The 7,501-nt window shown below is 35.6% G+C and overlaps 1 long non-coding RNA gene across 1 annotated transcript; it reads left to right on the top strand.

Moving 5' to 3' along the window:
• Positions 1-813: 813 nt before the first annotated feature.
• Positions 814-7,120, top strand: LOC138079226 (uncharacterized). The gene is made up of 3 exons (XR_011144835.1): positions 814-2,129; positions 4,867-5,026; positions 7,044-7,120. It is a non-coding gene; the product is annotated as an uncharacterized lncRNA (long non-coding RNA).
• The last annotated feature ends 381 nt before the right edge of the window (positions 7,121-7,501 follow it).

The raw sequence follows: 7,501 nt of genomic DNA, 5'->3' as shown, positions 1-7,501 counted from the left end.
ACCTCTAATCTGTGCAGTGTCTCATTTCACCTTAGAAAAAGGTGTATAAGAGGAGTTTCTGGTTTACTTTAGGATATTCTAATCTCATCTAAAAAAATTTGACTTGTACAAGGTTATCGTGGGACATACTGTGGCATATATAAGTACCTCTGGCTCACTTGGTACTTGTTTTACTGAATGACCGTACTTTGGAAGATGCACACTATTTGGGATAGAGAACTGAAAAGGGAGAACTTTAATTAAATCATCATTCATATGTGTATAGAGACCATCTGGTTGCCACATAGATTATGACACATACACTTGGAATAGTTACATACTACATGTATATAGGTCAGTTAATTTTAAAACACAAGTAGAACAGCCTCTCTATTTGATGAAAAACTCAAGGTTTCTGTTGGATGGGATAAGACACCAGGAAAGATATAGGTGTAGCCTTGTAAAAAATTATCAAATTGACCAACTACATTAGAAAAAGTATCTGAGATTATTTCACTGTTACTTTTGCTCACTATCCATCTTTTGTGCATTCACACTCTTATTAAAACATAGCCTTACCAACCTACTTCTAGATCATACACTCATATGTTAGAATGAGAAGGGCAAGGATGGTCATCTTAGAGTTAAAGAACACAAATATCCTTTTGAATTCTCTCAAAAAAGTAAAGACTATGAACAAACCATACTGGAAGAACCCAAATAAACCAGCCCAGATATTTAAGTGAAAGTTAAGTATATTTTCATATTGTTTAGTAAATTTCTTAAAATCTTTATTGCTATTATGAGAGTTAAAAATGTGTATTAGCCAAATATGTATAGTTGTTATCATGCAAAAATCTGAATTATTGTAAAACTATTATATATTGTTAAAATTGTATTCTGAATTGTATTTAAACATAATTCTTTCTGATATTGCTTTTATGTCACCCATGATGAAAAGCGGACTATATATATATATATACACAAACATACAGATATGAACTATTCCATTTAAAAGTTTTAATAGTTATTTTCTTTTGATTGGTCATTTCTGCTGGCTCTAACTCCACTGAACTTTGAAATATTTCTGTATATGCTATCAAATAAGAAAACATCCTGGAATATTTAGGAAAAAATCCATTGAGAGACTTGTTTTCATCAACCACTTTATCAGACTTTTGAGAAGGTATTGAAGACATTGAAAGAAGTCATTGACTTTCATGATCATCTCTTCTTTTTCTCAAGAAGAAAACAAGGAAAAAGAAATTCTCTTCCTTCAATGAATCCCCAGTTTGGGGTCTGGGGCGCTTAGAGACGTTGTGAAATCCAATCTTGTGTTACATTTTTCTCCTGGCTCACTCACTCTTTTTGAGAAGGTTTATGGGCTATATGGCTGGTGAGACACGATCCCCTCCTAAGAAAATGTAGGTGCTCAGACAGGTAACCTCTGCTGCTACTGTTTTTATTTGTTTGTTTGTTTGTTTAATTTCTTTTAAAATTTGTTTTTGTTGTACTAGGATATTTTTTAATGTAATATATTGCAGGATTTATAACCAGGTACTGCTTTCTTTCTTTCTTTTTTTTTTTTCTTAAAAAACAAAACAAAACAATTTCATTTAAGATACATTTAGGCGCCTTTGAAGCTTGGATTTTGGAATGTTTCAGTAGTGGACAGAAATCTGCTGTTGGAATCTCCTAGTCTTCCAGGTTTAATTTGAAATGTTTTTAGTTTTGTTTTGGATTTTTGTGTGGTATTTTATTTCCTTTATACCAATTGCCCTTTTGCCATGCTGTTTTGGGGTGGCTGCCTAACTCTAGTGACAGCTCTTTCTACATTAACGAAAATGTGGTGTTTTAAATTCCATAATGTTTTGCATTTTAAAAATTGTTTTTAAAGAAATATTCTAACTGCTTGCACTATTACTGTTCTTTGCCAGCCTTTTCAGGAGCCAAAAAAACAAAAACAAACAAACAAAAAAATACCCAGAGAAAAAACTTTCCTTCTTCCCCCTTCCTGATGATGAGTGAGAAGTATTGAGAACTTTCGGGGTCAGTGCCCTTCTAAACTCCCCTTCCCCCAATAATGCAGCTGTAGAGTGAATGGTAAATGCAGCGGTTTGGATTCAGGCACAGCCCCAGCCTGCTGGCAGGTAATTTGATTCTCCTTTTTTTTTTCCATCACAAGGCTAACCTTACTTTCTTTTTAAAAGTTCCTTTCTTTATGTACTTTGAAGCACCCATGGGTTTGTAATTACTTTTGTTTTAAAAAACAATGTGTAAATTCATCTAGCAAATAATTTGGTTATAGAAAAACCTTTGGGGGTAAAGTTTGAATTAGTTGGGATGAACTCAGAACTTTCTTGGGGGATTTGCTTTAGCCATTTAGATCTTTCCATTTCTTGCATATATGTCTATGATTATTTCAGAGTGTGACTTTTTTGGCTTTGTTTTTGTTTTGGGTTTGTATGTTTCTTCCATTGTGCTACTCTGGCTTAAGCTTTTTCAGAGGTTGGTGTTCCGAATACACAGTGAGCTCACAGTATAAAGACATCAATTAGGAGTTGACAGGTATGGAAAACTAGAGTTTTGAAAAGGTAAAATTAGGTTCTAGGTTATATATATGGTAAAAACTCATCATAGCCTTCAGTTGACCGTAGTAGTGCTTCTCTTTCTCTGACTTCATTATAAAAGTGAAAGGTAATGAAACCAAGATAATAGAGAGTATTTATTTCAGGAGCAGCATGATTTCAAAACAAATGATTTTAGTGTTTCTGAAACACTAGTTCTCACAAAGAGGTAGATGTCAGCAGACATCATAAAGTAATAGTTTAAACATTCAAACAGTTATAGGTTGAATAGATTGGAGGGCACTTCTGAAGCACAAGATCTTGAAGCAATTTACTAAAAAAAGTTAGTGGCAGAAATAGGAATATAACTTAGCCATTTTAACAGCCTTCCTGTTAGTTAATATACTATCCCCTCCTCTGTCTATCCCAGTCCACCTACCCTTTTCCTTTTTCCTGTCCTTCCTGAAGTTTTACCTCTAATAGGAGTTTTGGGAGATAATCCTCTTTCTAATAGGTAGGATTTTAGTGGCAGAAGTCAGGACCTTTCAAAACTTCTCTTTGGATGTCCTATCCAAGCAGGCTATAAATCTGATAACCCGCCAGGTTAGTGAATAGGGAATCCTGGCTTGTAATGTGGTTTCTACTGCTAAAGGCATATAAGAAGTTACTAACTTGTTTTGTGCTTCAGTTCATTCCTGTGAGGTAGGGATAATCATTCCCGTAGCATCTTAAGATTTAAAATATTTATCTCTTGAACTGAAATTTACTAACCGAGGAATCCCACTGCACTCCTGCAGTAATTTATGATGTATACTAAATAGGCTTGAATGGAAGGACCTTGTTCTGTTGCTGATAAGAATGGCCAGCATTAGGGTGTATGCACTATGTGATTACTTGGAACGTGGAGGATTTGTGAACCTCCATTCCACTGCCTTCCCCACTTCCCCCTCCCTGAAGATCACTTACCTGTTAAGAATGATTACTTTCAGATTTCACCATATTCAAACTATATTAGATGGTCCTTATATAGCGTATTACCTGGCTGCTGTTGTGGGGTTCGGGAACATGAGGGGTGGGGTGAATTGTTGTTGTTTTAGGTTTCAGTCAGACAGCCATCCCTGTGCCCCAGTTCCCAGAAGCACAGCAGGCCTCTAGAAGCATCCGTGGGAACGGCGCAGTCCTGACATCAGCAACTCTCCTGCTCAGGCTCATCCTATATACAGAGGTCAAAGGGTGGGGCTTGAGATGGGGGAAGGAATGAAAAAGAAGAAACAATGTCACTGCAGTGCCACTGTTGACCAGCCTTTCTTTAGTGCTTATGTCAGTGTTTGCTTTATTTTTTTTAAGTTAACCAAAAAAGATTTTACTTGGGAGTAAAGGTAGTGGGAGGGTGGAACAAAAACATGTCATTTTTACTAGTTCATTATTATCACTAGCTCATTCTTGCATATTGTTCTTTAGTAGCTAATAAAGAATAAATGAAACCTAGACCTCAGTAATAAGGGGAATCTGAATACAAGTGAATCTCAGGATACTAAAAAAGAGAAAAAGCATTTTTGTGGTATTAATTTCCAGTTCTACAACAGTTATTACATTTGTCACTGTGTCTCCCTTTTTTTTGCCCTAATTCTTCTATGTATGTTTAGAGTGTGAGAAAATGTGCCTTTTTTTTTTTTTTTCTTTTTTTGGTGGTCAGTCCTTTTAAAAGGACCTAATGAAATTACTCTTTTGCAAAAAAAAAAAATACACCCATTGCTTATATGGGCATACAAATGCTACCCTATTTTAAATGTAGGTGGCGTATGTGTTCGTGTTTTAATGTATTCAGAGCCATTGGGCAATAAGCAGTCCAGAACATTGAAAACTCAAGCAGGTAAAGCACCTAACACCCTTAGTTTCTAGAATTACTTTAAAATACTCCTTTATTGCTGCATCTTCCACAAGTCTTTTGGTAGTCTCTGAACTTAAAATTTGCAGGAGTTGTAGACTACCTAGTTAAAATGTTAAGTTATGCATTTATTATTTGTAGGGACAGGTGAAGAAGAAAAGTGTTAACAGACAAGAAATGGCTCCTTGAGATGGCAACTGCTGAGTGTCTGAATCTCTCCCCCTCCCCCTCCCCCAGCTTAGCATGAACATTGATCATACCTGTTTTGATTTTCTGTGATAGGGATTTTTGTTGTTTTAACTTTTGGCGGGGAGGTTTCAGGGAAACAGGAAGTTCATGCACATGTGAAAATATGAAATATTAAACAAAGGAAGCTTTCTATTTAATGTGACTAGTAAGCGAGAACCTTTTCTATATACTCTTCTGCTGCAGCAGAGAAATAAACTGGTAGGTGGCAGCAGAAGAAAGAATTCTTCAGATTGATGGCTACTAGCAGTCTGCATAGGAGAAGAGAGAGCACGTGACATACCATGTCCAGCAACAGGGCAGAAATGGAAACAGGACTGCAATTGCTGATCTTGACTCTAAAATGGTAAGTTAATTTCAAGAACGTGTTTTCAGTCCGGTACCAGTGTTACATAATTTACTGTGGTGTGTAACCATGAATGGCTATAAATTTTTGATGTGGAATGAATTTGTCCTAAGTAGAGTACTATCATTCTTTAAATTAGGGGAGAAAAATAGCAATATGTAAAATTAGAGATTTCCAGTATATTGATACATGTAAAATTTTTTAAATCTCAACTTTATTGAGGTATAAGTGACAGATAAAATTTTAAGAAAGTGTACAACATGGTTATCTGATACTTACTGTGAAAAGATTTCCCCCATCAAGTTACTAACATATTCTATATGGGGACTTTAATGATGGTAAAAATTTATGCTATCTCATGGTAAATATAACCTCCCATTATTAGGGGGATAACTACAGAAGTATGTAATTTGACAAAGTTTGGGGCTGAAAATGATCCTGCTATCTCTTTCCTTTCTAGTCCTATTTCTTTATCACTGTCTGCCCATCAGTCCCTCTGCACATACATCCGGCTTCTCTCTTGCTTATTTGGCTCTGCCTTCCCTCTCCTCTTTCTCTGGTTGTGCTTCCACTTTGCTGGCTTCATATTTCTCTTACCTCTGTCTCTCCATGCTTCTCCTTCTCACTCAGTCCCTGTGGATTTTACTTCATCTCCCCTCTGGCCTTCCTTTGTTTCTGTTCTGGGAAACAAAACAATCTGCAACAAAGATAGAACATTATATTCTGAATTTCTTTTTCTAACAGATTTCTAGGCTAGCAATGGGAGAAGTAGATAGTTAAGTAGACTGATTGTGTATACTTGGAAGAAAGGATTTACAGTAACATGAAGCCGAAATAACTGATATAATCGTTTAAATACATGGTGAATTTTATTTTTTAAAAAAATGGTATAAAAAGTCACCTATTAAAAATTGATTAATGCTAAACACAGCTTTACATATATTAGAATGGAACATAAGAATACATGGCTTCAGTTAATAAGATTACAATTTCTAAATTTTTAAAAAGAGTTCAGTCATATTTTGGTTAGTATACGGAGATGTCAGTGCTTTAGAGCTGAAAGAAAATGAACAGATTGGATCTTAATCAGAGCCAAAATTTATTGCTCATTGAATAACTTACTGAAAATGTAGTCTGGAGCACTAGAGGAAGAACCTTTTAAATTAAATTTTGTTTGTTCAGGCATTTTGTTAGAGTAACTTTCTGTGATATTTTTTCTCTTCTTGGTGCTGACTAAAATAAAACACTGTTGTCTATATGATAAGATTGTTAGGGAGTAATATTACTGACATACTTATTGTATAACTTATTTTTTAATTAATATAAAATTCAGTGTCTAAAATTAGGTTGATTTTTGTAAGATAGCACATGTCTTTATAAAGTGAAGTTGCTCAGTCGTGTCCGACTCTTCAAAATCTCATGGACTGTAGCCTACCAGGCTCCTTTGTCCATGGAATTTTCCAGGCAAGAGTACTGGAGTGTGTTGCCATTTCCTTCTCCAGGGGATCTTCCTGACCCAGGGATCGAACCTAGGTCTCCCGAACTACAGGCAGACGCTCTACCCTCTGAGCCACCAGGGAAGCCCATATCTCTATAGTACAGTTTAAATCGGTCACTAGAAAAATATGCTTACTTGATGTCTAACTGAAATAAGTCACAAAACTCCAGGGACAACAACAAAATTTTGGCTGTGGTGTTGGCAACATCTTGAAAAAAATAGATAAAATAATGGACAAATTCCAGGAAATAAGAATAGTTTCTCCTGAAGAAGAGTCAAGTAAATTTGAGAAGTAAGGATGATATACCTTAGACCTTTTGTCAGTTGAGACCACCAAGGTAAAGTGTGGTGATTACGGAAAGATATGGTTATGGTTTTTGGCAGCAGTCTAGACAATTTACTATTTTTTATTGTTATATTAGCTACTCTGTGTATCTTCTTTTTCTTTTTTCTCATCCTATTCATAGGTAGTGTTTAAATCTGTGGTTTGAGTGAGTTGTATGTGTTTTTGCCCTCTAGGTTCTTTTCATGTCACAGAATGGATGAAGATTGATCTTGACTGGATACTTTTTCAAATGGAGGATAGAAGTAACACAAAACAAGGCAACAGTAGCTCTCCAGTGTTTAGTTCAATGTGCTTTCTTTCTAAAATAAAAACACCAGAACTGGGAATGAAACAGCATGGGGTGTGATTCATTCTTCTTTCAGTTATCCCTGCCCACTACATTTTGTGTGAATTCACTTGAGTCCGTATTTCTAGGCTTGTTCCACATGGGTGATTCCTTGTTTCTTTTCTTCACTTTTTGCAAGCTGAAACTCCTTGGTTCTTGACAGACTGATCTCTGTATAATATATTCTGATATGGTTATTACTTTTGGCAGAAAGATAGACACTAAAACATGGATTATGTGGAATTTCTCCTACCTCTTTCATCTCAGTATATCTGTCCATGCTGAATAATTGTTGCCATGTTTTTG

This window comes from Capricornis sumatraensis, chromosome 4, assembly GCF_032405125.1.
Source record: "Capricornis sumatraensis isolate serow.1 chromosome 4, serow.2, whole genome shotgun sequence".
In the NCBI taxonomy this organism is placed as follows: Eukaryota; Metazoa; Chordata; class Mammalia; order Artiodactyla; family Bovidae; genus Capricornis; species Capricornis sumatraensis.
This window is presented reverse-complemented; position numbering and strand designations above follow the sequence as displayed.